General features: G+C 41.2%; 1 protein-coding gene across 8 annotated transcripts in view; it reads left to right on the forward strand.

Moving 5' to 3' along the window:
- Positions 1–12809, forward strand: part of SLC35F4 (solute carrier family 35 member F4) — a 211948-nt gene that overhangs the window by 158057 nt on the left and 41082 nt on the right. For 2 of the 8 annotated variants that reach the window (XR_015134327.1, XR_015134312.1), the window contains 2 exons: positions 8112–9980; positions 10067–10316. The exons of 3 other annotated variants lie outside the window; for them this stretch is intronic. The gene's annotated coding sequence lies outside the window, so the exon portion shown is untranslated. Of the gene's footprint in view, positions 1–7535; positions 7608–8111; positions 9981–10066; positions 10317–12809 lie in introns of those variants that run through there. 3 more of the 8 variants (XR_015134320.1, XR_015134313.1, XR_015134321.1) reach the window with 2 other exon arrangements.

Below are 12809 nucleotides of genomic sequence, written 5' to 3' on the forward strand. Positions count from 1 at the left end.
TTCACCATCTCTCAGAGTTTGCTCAAACTCATGTCCTTTGAGTCAGTGATGCCATCTAATCATCTCATCCTCTGTTGCCCACTTCTCCTCCTGCCCTCAGTCTTTCCCAGCATCAGGGTCTTTTCCAATGAGTTGGCTCTTCACATCAGATGGCCAAAGGATTGGAGCTTCAGCACCAATCCTTCCAATGAACATTCAAGGTTGATTTCATTTAGAATTAACTGGTTGGATCTCCTTGCAGTCCAAGGGACTCTCCAGAGTCTTCTCCAACACCACAGTTCAAAAGCATCAATTCTTCCATGCTCAGCTTTCTTTATGGTTCAACTCTCACATCCATACATGACTACTGGAAAAACCCTAATTTTGACTAGACAGACCTTTGTCAGCAAAGTGATGTCTCTGCTTTTTAGTATGCTGTCTAGGTTTGTCATAGTTTTCCTTCCAAGGAGCAAGCATCTTTGAATTTCATGGCTGCAGTCACTATCAGCAGTGATTTTGGAACCCAAGAAAATGTAATCTGTCACTGCTTCCACTTTTTCCCTTCTATTTTCCACGAAGTGATGGGACTGGATGCCATGATCTTCGTTTTTGAATGCTGAGTTTTAAGCCAGCTTTTTCACTCTCCTCTCACCCTCATCAAGAGGCTCTTTAGCACCTCTTCACTTTCTTCCATGAGTCTATATATATATAAATATATATATATATATTTATAATTTTCCTTTCCCTTAGATTAAGGCTAGAGTTGGGGCTATTAGCTCAGACTTCTGGGCCTATGGACCTCCCTGGTGGTTCAGATGGTAAAGCCTATAATGCAGGAGACCCAGGTTTGACCCCTGGGTGGGGAAGATGCCCTGGAGAAGGAAATGGCAACCCATTCCAGTACTCTTGCCTGGAAGATCCCATGGACGGAGGATCCTGGTAGGCTATAGTTCATGGGGTCACAAAGAGTCGGACACGACTGAGACTTCACTTCACTTCTGGGCTGAAGTAGCAAAAGCTTTGATTCTATAACACTATGAGCACACAGAGTAGCATATCCTGCCCTCCTGACTCCATCTTGAGCAAAACTACTGCCATCATTAAGCCATTCTTCCTCAGGGTTTTCTATGGCCTGTCTGTTAGATCAGGCCTCTAGGCATAAACCTGATCAAGGGTTTCAAGGTAGGAATGTGTTAAGTTAGTTCTGGGCCCTCCATAGGCTTTAGCATAACCTGCTGTGGGAAGTTTTGATTGTTTAGTTCTGGGGAGTCAAGGAGTAAAGCCTGGAGTAAAGGAGTAAAGTCAAGGAGTAAAACCTTAGTAGGGTGGCCTTCAGTGAGCCAGTGATGGCCTTTCATCCCCAGGATCCCTTGTATTTGAAGAGGGGTCTGGATTTCCCGAGGCTGTCCAAAAGTAAGCTTGTTAGCTTCTTCCTCCATACTTGGAGGGAACCAGGCCAACCACAGGTCATGGAATCTAGTTGGAAAACAGTCTATAGGCTGAGGAACTTCTCCCAGCTTTTGTATAAGGATGCCTACAGCTGGAGAAGGAAATGGGACCCCACTCCAGTACTCTTGCCTGGAGAATCCCATGGAGGGAAGAGCCTGGTAGGCTGCAGTCCATGGGGTCGCAGAGTTGGACACGACTGAGCGACTTCACTTTCACTTTCACAGGCTGTCCCAAGGGTTTCAGCTATGTAAAAGAAAAATGTTTGTTTTAAATCAGGGAGACTCAGAGCAGGAGCTCTGGTGAGGGCCTATTTGATATTACCAAAAGCTTTTTCTTGTTTTCTAGTCCAAAGTAATGGTCCTGTATCTGGACCTTTAGTTGCTTCATATAGAGGCTTAGCCATTAGTCCAAAACCTAGAATCCAAATTCGGCAAAATCCTGCTATGCCTAAGAAAGTATGAAAATGTTTTCTTGTCTTTGGGATGCTTAAACCTAATATAGCTTGTTTTCTTTCTAGAGATAACTGTCTGCTTCCAGAGTTTATACTATATCTCAGATATTTAATGACTGTTTTTAGATTTGTGCTTTTTTCTGGGAGATCCTGTAACTCTGGGCCCTAAGGAAATTAAGGACCAATGGTATTCTGCCCTGAGGCATCTATTTTGGGATTCGGTTCAATTCAGTTGCTCAGTCATGTCTGACTCTTTGCAACCCCAAGAATCGCAGCACGCCAGGCCCCCCTGTCCCTCACCAACTCCCAGAGTTCACTCAGACTCACGTCCATCGAGTCAGTGATGCCATCCAGCCATCTCATCCTCTGTCGTCCCCTTCTCCTCCTGCCCCCAATCCCTCCCAGCATCAGAGTCTTTTCCAGTGAGTCAACTCTTCGCATGAGGTGGCCAAAGTACTGGAGTTTCAGCTTCAGCATCATTCCTTCTAAAGAAATCCCAGGGCTGATCTCCTTCAGAATGGACTGGTTGGATCTCCTCACAGTCCAAGGGACTCTCAAGAGTCTTCTCCAACACCACAGTTCAAAAGCATCAGTTCTTTGGTGCTCAGCTTTCTTCACAGTCCAACTCATATGTCCACTGGAAAAACCATAGCCTTGACTAGATGAACCTTTGTTGGCAAAGTAATGTCTCTGCTTTTGAATATGCTGTCTAGGTTGGTCATAACTTTCCTTCCAAGGAGTAAGCGTCTTTTAATTTCATGGCTGCAATCACCATCTTCAGTGATTTTGGAGCCCCCAAAAATAAAGTCTGACACTGTTTCCCCGTCTATTTCCCATGAAGTGATGGGACCAAATACCATGATCTTCTTTTTCTAAATGTTGAGTTTTAAGCCAACTTTTTCACTCTCCTCTTTCACTTTCATCAAGAGGCTTTTTAGTTCCTCTTCACTTTCTGCCATAAGGGTGGTGTCATCTGCATATCTGAGGTTACTGATATTTCTCCCAGCAATCTTGATTCCAGCTTGTGCTTCTTCCAGCCCAGCGTTTCTCATGATGTACTCTGCATAGAAGTTAAATGAGCAGGGTGATAATATACAGCCTTGATGTACTCCTTTTCCTGTTTGGAACCAGTCTGTTGTTCCATGTCCAGTTCTAACTGTTGCTTCCCGACCTGCATACAGATTTCTCAAGAGGCAGGTCAGGTGGTCTGGTATTCCCATCTCTTTCAGAATTTTCCACAGTTTATTGTGATCCACACAGTCAAAGGCTTTGGCACAGTCAATAAAGCAGAAACAGATGTTTTTCTGGAACTCTCTTACTTTTTCCATGATCCAGCAGGTGTTGGCAATTTGATCTCTGGTTCCTCTGCCTTTTCTAAAACCAGCTTGAACATCTGGAAGTTCACGGTTCACGTATTGCTGAAGCCTGGCTTGGAGAATTTTGAGCATTACTTTACTAGCGTGTGAGATGAGTGCAATTGTGCGGTAGTTTGAGCATTCTTTGGCATTGCCTTTCTTTGGGATTGGAATGAAAACTGACCTTTTCCAGTCCTGTGGCCACTGCTGAGTTTTCCAAATTTGCTGGCATATTGAGTGCAGCACTTTCACAGCATCATCTTTCAGGATTTGAAATAGCTCAACTGGAATTCCATCACCTCCACTAGCTTTGTATTACTATATCATCTACATAGTGTAGAATGGCCCCTTCTGTTAGGTGTATTTTCCGTGGTTATTTTCTGGACCTGGGTGAACAAATGTGGGCTGTCCCAAAACCCCTGAGGCAGTATCATCCAGGTATAATTTTTCATTTGGCCCAAGTGGAGGTTAGTCCACTCAAAAGCAAACAAGATAGATGAGGGATGAACTGGGATGCAAAAGAAGGCAGCCATCCTTGAGGTCAAGCACAGTCAACCATCTGGCATCTCCAGGAATCTGGACTAATATAAGGACCACTACATCATTTACTGCTCTAAGGTCTTGTACAATTGAGTATTCTCCATTTGGCTTAACAGCTGAAAGAATAAAGATATTGAATAGGCACTAAGAGGCTATGTTTTAAAAATTTATCTATGAAGAGTTGCAAACCATTTTTTGCTTTCAACTTTTTGGGGTATTGTCTCTTGTTAGGATAAACGACTTCTGACTTAAGGCTAATTTTTAGAGGTTGGGAAATCCCAACTGAGGCTTCCCAGGTGGCACTGGTGGTAAAGAACCTGCCTGCCAGTGCAGGGGACGTAAGAACCGTGGGCTTGATCCCTGGGTAGGGAAGACCCCCTGGAGCAGGTAATGGCAACCAACTCCAGTATTCTTGCCTGGAGAATCCCATAGACAAAGGAGCCTGGTGGGCTACAGTCCATGGGGTCACAAAGAGTAGGACACGACTGAAGCAATTTAGCAGCAGCAATCCCAACTGACCTTCCTCGGGAGTGGAAGGTTAAATGGTAGTAAATTTTCTAAAAGCTTCCACAAGCTGTGTCTGAAAGAGGGCTGGATTTTTTTTTTGGGGGTCACTCCTTTAATCTTTCATAGTTAGCTTTTTGATACACATTAGATCATGTGCCTCCTGGTTTCTCCTCCCTCCCAGGAATTATAATTCCAAGGGAGCTCCTAATTTGGGACTGCATGTCAACCTATAACAAAATGTTTGAGTTGGTCCCTGGCAAGCTAGTTAGCATGCCCTTAGGCCACTGTCCAAATTCTCTGTTTTTCCTCAGGGTGCAGTAAATAGGACTATTTGGACATCCTTCCAGATTAAATCAAAGGACAGAGTTAGGGACTGAAACCCTTCAACAAACATTATTAGGGTCTTCAGCAAACTGACCCAGCCTCTGCATTGAGCTAAACTGGTTAAAGAGAAGGGCACATGTTCTCTGTCCACTTCCCTAAGAGGATACACTTTTCCCAATTTGGGGTGATTGGAAGCTGTGAATTACTCTAGAGGGACTAGTCTCTCCCTCCTGGAGTAATGGAGGGGATAAAGGGACTTAGGGAGGCAGAGTTTGGGATTGGTCAGAAGGATCTGAGGAAGTAGGTGGCTCTGGAGAAGCAGGGGAGATTTGGTCTCTCTCCTGAGGCCTGGTGAAGGTTAGAAGGGGGTCATCTTGAATGTCAGGAGTGCTTTCTGATTCCCTGGACTTTTGATTACAGGAGCTGCATAGAGTAGGGTTCTGATAAAGGACCACCAAGGCTTGAACATAAGGAACCTCAGTCCATTTTCCCATCTTGTGACAGTCAAGTTTCAATTGCAAGATGGTATTATAGAGACTTATATAAAGACCAAGCAGTGTTACAGCAGAGTTTTTCCCTTTTAAGCTCATCTATTTTTAAAAATTTCCAATTTTTAAGGATACATTCCAGAGGCGTTTCTTCTGGCTTAGAAGAAAGAACTTACCCTTGTTGAGTACCCTGCAACTGAGAGCGCTACTAGAAATGAAGTCCAGGATCCCTGAGACATTTACTAGGAAGCTTTTGTCAGAAAGGGATTTGAGTGTCTTCAACTCTCCCATCAATTCCTAACTAGACGTCTCTGGTTGACCTGGTCCCTCATTTGATGGGGCATGTTTGAACCAGTACCAGTGTGTTGCCAGAGCCCTCCTTGAGGGAAATCTGTTGTCTATATCATTTATATCCTTTGATAGCTTTTCCTACGTTGGGCTGTATTCCTCAAGATCAAGCATCTTTAAGACATAGGCTGTGAGGGGTTGCAAACCTGTGGACTGCTTAGAAGTGCCATTACAATAGGTAGTCTGCAACAAGATATGGGCTGTCAAAACCTGGAGTGAGGAAGCCCTAAAGGTGCAAAAAGAAACTCCTGGACGAATTGGAGTTTGTCGCAGTAGAAATGCCTCACGAACCGGAGAGCCTAGAGGTGGTAGGATACCTGTAGGGCATTTTTTTAGACATAGAGTAAGGTGAGAAACTAGACAGTGGCAGAACCCCCGACCATCTCCCCCTTTGGTGGCTACCATAAAAGTGGGGAGAGCCTGCTGCTTCTCCCTGACACAGGCAGCAGTGAGTTTGGACAATGTTTCCCAGATAGTTTAACGTATGAATTAACCCAGTCAGTTTAGAATCTCTCTCTGGAATGCTCCAGGGGCCCTCTGAAGCGCCCTAAAGTTAGCTAGAAATCTCAAAAGAACTTTAGATTTTGATATTTGTAAAGTGTGTCAAAAATCTCAAACTTTTGAAACATATCTGGTCAGACAGAATCATAAGTTGCTGTGAAACAATTATTCCTTGAGCTAAGGTGAAAAAAAAATTTCAAAAGTAAATAAACTCTGTTCTCTTATGAAAGAAACCAAATGCAGTCTTGCATCAGCCTATTCTTAATAAAATCGATTTACCTAATTGAATTTAATCCAACCTTAGAAAATCCTTAGCACATACAAAATTCTTTTCTCAAATGTTCCTTTTCCACAAACCTTCTGCAACTTTCCATAGCCATACTTTTGTCCATTATTTCCATTCAAAAATGGCCAGCTATTGGACGAAATCACCCCCTGTTCCTTTAACAAAATTTATTTCCATTCCTTATATATCTTCTCTTCTGAAAACACTCATCCTGCTTTCCTTACACAACTATTGACTGTCTTTTACAGTAGCATTTTGTAAATTTGTAGAGAATATCTCAAGGCAGTAATCAGCTTTAGCTTCTCCTTCACAAGAAGATGAAATTAGGTAAATGTAGACCTGTTTAGCAATTACTGTTCCGATATTTTATCTTTGAAATGGCTTGGATATTCAATGAATTATCATTTAACTTAGTTCCAATTTACCAAAATTTTAGATCAATATTTCCAAAGTATAATTATTTCTATAGTTTACCAAAAAGTTCTTATCCCAGTTACATTTACTTAAAAATTCAATCATATCAGGTTATTTTCTCTTTGACAAATGTTACAACCAAACCAATATGCACTTACTGACTTTCAGTAACCCTGGGTACAATAAGTTTTATATTTAATGTTGATACTCTAAAGACGGGTGTGTATTAATTAAACCCAGAAACTTAAGCTAACTTTAATACCAGGTATTCAATATTGACTATTTCCCTGATCATATGAACCTGAAATATATTCTGGCAAGCATCTTTTACATTTCTGAGAGTGTGTATAGACAGTTTGCTTTAAACTAATTAAATACAGCTTATTTACAAGTTAGTTTTCACATAAGAACAGAACCAGAGATCTCATAGTTTTCTAAAATTTAAAATGGCCCTCTCCCCCTCTCAGTCTAGGGAACTACAGATGGATCAGGTAGTTCCTGAGGGCCAAGGCAAAATAGTTAAATTGCAAAGGCAGAGTAGGGAAAAATGCAAGCTCCTTTCTTTTCTTTTCATTCTTTAAAATCCCACCAAGTATCCCAAAGCTGGAATCTCAGGCAATAAAGGCTTCACTATGCCCACAATTTTGGCAGAGACTTGCAGGAGCAGTTGGACAGCAAAACTACATTAAGAAAAGATACCAATTCCAACAACTTAAAAAACAAGTGTTCAGGATAAAGGGGGTGGGAGTGCAGGTAAAAGGAGGAGGGACAGAAAAGACTGAGAAAGAGAAAGAGAGCAGGAAAATACGGTGAAAATACTGGGAAGTTAGGACTGCCAGTCACCAGACGAGATGAGGTCGAAACCTTGATCACTCTTGTAAATCTCCCCTCAGGGTGAGTCTGCTGGACTAGGATGTGCATGGTGGGAGGTGAGCCTCTCCTAGCTCTGCTTGTTATCGTTTAAGGTGAGCTCTTGCCAACCAGTGGGAACGTGGTCTCACAAGCTGAGAGGACTGATGCTGTAGCTGCCCGGTGTCTAGGAAGGATAGGACCGACGTAGAAGAGGTCAGAGAGAAAAGTAGAGAAGAATCAGGAGAGGGGAAAAAAACAAAGCAAAGGGAGAAAGAGTTGCCTGAATGAGGGTACTGAGGCCCGCATGGGCCAGGAAGGAAGGCTTATCCATGCGGTGAGGCTGAAATGTTCCATGTGCACTCCTTATTAGTTTAATGTCCGGGTGATCTGTCCATTGATGTAAATGGGGTGTTAAAGTCCCCCACTATTATTTTGTTACTGTCGATTTCTCCTTTTAAGGCTCAAACAGGTCATTTTAAAAGATACTTCTCTATGAAATGAATGTTAAAGATATAGTAAATAGTACTTGATAAGTTAAAGAATAAGGTGCTATAAATTGAAATGCAAAGTTAGTATATTGCCTATGCATTAACCATCCACGATGCTGCCCCTTTTAGTAATTCTAGGGTGAAATGTTTACCTAAGAAGAAAATAACTGATAAAATTGACAAGCCTCTTAGTCAAGCTCACCAAGAAGAGAGAGGATCCAAATAAACAGAATAAGAAATGAAGAGAGGAGAAAAATCAGTACTACAGAAATAAAAATAATAAGAAATTTATGACCAGATATATGCCAACAAAATAGACAACCTAGAAGAATTGGACAAGATTCTAGAAACATATAGCCTGCCAAGACTGAGTCAAGAAGAAATAGACAAACTGATCACTAGAATTGAAATAGCATCTATAATAATAAAAAGAAGGACTGAAAACTCCCTGCTAACAGAACTCCAAGACTGGATGGCTTCACTGAGGAATTCTATCAAACATACAAAGAAGAGCTTACACCTATCGTTCTCAAAATATTCCACAAGTCATTCTAGGATACCAAACTTGACAAAGACACCACCAAAAAAAAAAAAAGAAAGAAATTACAGGCCAGTATCTTTGAATATAGAAGCAAAAATCCTCAGCAACATATTAGCAAAACAAATCCAACAACACAGAGAGGTATCGTACACCATAATCAAGTGGGATTCACTCCAAGGTCATACACACAATGGATTATTATTCAGCCATAAAAAGAATGGAATATTGCCAGCAGATTACCTAGAGATTACCATTCTAAATGAAATCAAACCAAGACAAATTACTATCACTCATATATGGAATCTGAAAAAATAATAAAAATCAGCTTATTTACAAAATAGACTCACAGACATAGAAAACAAACTTACAGTTACCACAGCAGGGAAAGGGAGGGGAGTTTACTAGGAGTATGAGAATAACAGATACACACCACTATATATTAGACAGACAACAAGGATTTCCTGTAAAGCACAGAGAACTATATTCAGCATCTTGTAATAACCTATAATGGAAAACAATCTGAAGCTGTACCCCTGAAACTAACACAATATTATAAATCCACTAATTGAAATTTCAGCAAATTCCATATGGTCTTCTATGAAAATCCAACTAATACTGATGCCATTAAGTACTCTTACTACAAGGAATATATTTACTGCCATTGCAAAACAAGCTGAAATACAGCTTTTTACATAATCTTTTGTTGAATTATTGATGTTTTATTTTTATAAGTCAAAAATCTCACAGTGATAATGATGGCTTCCAACCAATTCTAAGTCAACTTTGGGATTACATTTTTGTCTTTGATATTTCAAGAGTGATTACAACAGCTTTACAGAAAATACACGGATGTTTAAAAGAAATGAACTAATAAAAAAGTTGAAAATTGCCAAAGCTAGTTTTATGTTTAAAATACAATTTATTACTGTAGAAACGTGGGTATTGGATGCCTTCTCCTTGCCCCTCCTCCACCTTGCCTCTGAGAGTAGAACTCCAGGGACTACAGAAACAGATTTTCTTGCTATCTGGCTTTTGATTTATCCCACCCCCTACAGGGCATCCCTATAGGATATCAAAGGAAGAGAGTATTTTTAGAATTTCTCCCGATGGATGCCTACCTTAATGAAAAGTCATAACTCATAACCCTCTCCTTCCAGAGTTTTCTAATCACTCACCCCCTCTTCATGTCCCTTCAGGCCCAAGTGTCATAAGAGCTGTTGTTAAACCTGGATACTGTCCTACTCACTCTGGTTTCTTACCCGCACTGGTTCTCACATTTAACTTGCATTGGAATCACCTGGAGGACTCCTTAAACCCAGGTTGCTAGTTACCACATGGCAAAGTTTCTAATTTCTGTGTCTGAGTTGTGTGTTCGCATGCATGCTCAGTTGTGTCCAACTCTTTGCAACACTATGGACTGTAGCCTGCCAGGCACCACCGTCCATGGGATTTCCCAGGTAAAAATATTGGGAGGGGGTTGCCATTTCCTACTCCAGGGGGTCCTCCCGACCTAGGGACCAACCCATGTCTCTTGCATTTGCAGGTGGAGCCTTTACCACTGTGCCACCTAGGAAGACCTGTGTCTGAGTCAGCTGCTGATAATTTGCATTTTTAACAAGCTCCCAGGCGATGCTAGAACCACGGCCCTGTAGCTCTCTACCTTGACCACCATTTTATAAATTATCCTAATCTCATTTGCTCTCTCTTCCTTCAAGACCTTGACTAATATAAATGGCTAAAAAAAATTTGTTGACAATAGACAAAGTCTTATAATTAAACATGATTTTTAAGTGTTTACTTGAAAAATCTTTAAATCAAAGAAGAGAAAGCTGTAGGGATTTAGGAATTAATTTTGTCCAATTTAAATTTCAGAGCAGAAAAACTGTAGACAGAGATCAACCAGTTGATACCCTGCTTTTCAGGAAAGTCTTTCCAGGATACTGCTGTGTCTTATCAAATAGTGGCTCTCACTCCACCTCCCTCTCCCCTCCCTTACATTGTGTAATCCCCTTCTGTGTTTCTGTTATCTCTGTCTTTAGGTTTGGGCACCTGCAGTACATGTGATTTTCAGGTAAGCACGCACCATAGTTTGGGGCCTCTCAGGATAAGATCTCTAGCTCAGTTTTCAGCAGACGGCTTGGTAGAACCAAATATTTCATTGATGTTTTGTGCTGAAGGGAGATAAGAGTTAATGGCAGGATCTCTGTTTGATAATATCTGTGAGTCTGGTCTATCCATTATGTCCCATGTCATCTTGTAGTCAGTCACACAGAAACTCAGTCTGACACTTTGCTTCTCTCTCACCTACTTTCTAAAGACCTTTACCCAGTGAACCTCTTTCAAGTTGTTATCTGAGACTTCTGTACCTTATCCTCCATCTGCTGGGCAGCTGCTTTACTTAGCAGTTGTAGTTCTTCTTCGTCCTTTTCAAGTTTCTAAGTGGAAACCCAAGGCACTGTCTGCCCAGCGCCACCCACACTTTTCTGAGAGCTGCACCCATTGCAGTATTCTCTGGCCACTGACATTAGACCAGGAATCAGTAAAAGACACAAGTTTCTTCAAGATTTTGTCTGTGGACAACTATATTTCTCCAAGGAGGCTAAAGCTGTAAGATTGGAAACTTGGGGGCCTTGAACAACAAATTTTCTGCAAAGAAAGACAGGCGGCTGCCACATGAGGAGAAATGAAACTGGCACTCAGCAGTAGGAAATGCAGATGTAAAGAAGGGACTTGTGGACATGAGCAGGAAGAGGAGGGTGGGGTAAATTGAGAGAATAGTACTGACATATATACACTATTATGTGTAAAATAGATGACTAGTGGGAACCTATTGTATAGCACAGGGAGCTCAGCTTGGTCCTCTGTGATAACCTAGAGGGCTGAGATAGAGCAGGAGGCTCAAGAGGGAGGGGGTTATATGTATACATATAGCCAATTAACACTGGATAGCAGAAACCAACACAACACTGTAAAGCTATTATGTTCCAATTAAAAATAAATAAATTTTTTTAAAAAAGAGATGTGGGTGCTCTGTTCAGCTACACCATGCCTTGGGTTCCAGCTGCTTCTAAGGATTAGGAACATCTCTGGTCATCCTACCCTTTGATTGCTAAGCTTTATGAAAACTCACCATTTTTGCTAAACCAGTTCAGTTTGTATTTCTATTTCATGAAGTCAAACACTGTGATTGATAAAGTAGTACAAATGTTCATTTCTGTTTACCTGGTCATTATTAGTTATGATATATGCATTTCTTGAGAATTTTCTATGGACCATTTAAGCCATACAATGCTCCTCAGATGTGAATAGAACAGAAGAACAAATTGAGATTGGATGGCCTTCTTCAGGCTCAACATTGTGCAGTTATACATGGCTGGACCCAGATTCCTACCATGTCTCCCAAAATTTAAACACCCTGTGTTTATAACCACTATATTCTGTCTGAATTTCAATTAGACCAAAGTTCCTTTTCAAGTAATAGGCAAGGGTAGAATGGAATTTTCAGTGCTCTTTTGTACTCAGAATTTAGCATCTTAGAGTTGAGCATCTTACCATTAAGTTTCATAGCATGCATTTTCCAGCACTATCTGTTCCTACAATTTTCTGACTCAGCATAAAATTCTGCCTGGCCAAGTCTTGCTCATCCTTCACAGCCAACTCTGATGTAACCTCCCATAGAACCTTTCGCACTCCCGCTGAATAAACCACTCACTCCCTTTCTTCCTGCTCTCCTGTTCACATTATAGTTAACTGGTTACATACCTGACTCTAATATTATGTTGAGAGTTCCATGCTGTCATCATCTGTCTAACTCCTGTACCTGACAAAATATCTGCCTTAGAATAGGCGCTTAATAACTACTTGTTGAGTTACATTGATTTGGGGAGCATGTGGAGTCTAACCAGTACAGATGAAGAAATCATATTTTTATGTCTGGGCAATTATGAAAAATGGCACAAGGTGGCCAAACATTATGGCTCAGGTGAGCGGATGTCTTTACAAGGGGCAGAGGGACCATCTAGTGTGATTAATGGGAGACTTCCAGTCCTTTGTTCCTAATGCAGTTTATCCTCAAAACCTGTCAAAGTCTGAAGACTGTTCATTAACTGTTTTTGCAATATCCAGGCTCTCACTGTGGCATATAAAACACAATATAAATGATTTATTTGTGATCCTTGATTGCATCCCAGGTGACATTCTGAATATTTATTTTTGTTGGGGCTGGCTGTATATTAATTGAATGGTACAAAACCATGTAGCATGGGCCAGCATCTGCCTTTCCAGGG

This window comes from Bos grunniens, chromosome 10 (assembly GCF_055505025.1).
Source record: "Bos grunniens cultivar Pamir isolate PY7600 chromosome 10, Bosgru_T2T1.0, whole genome shotgun sequence".
Classification (NCBI taxonomy): Eukaryota; Metazoa; Chordata; class Mammalia; order Artiodactyla; family Bovidae; genus Bos; species Bos grunniens.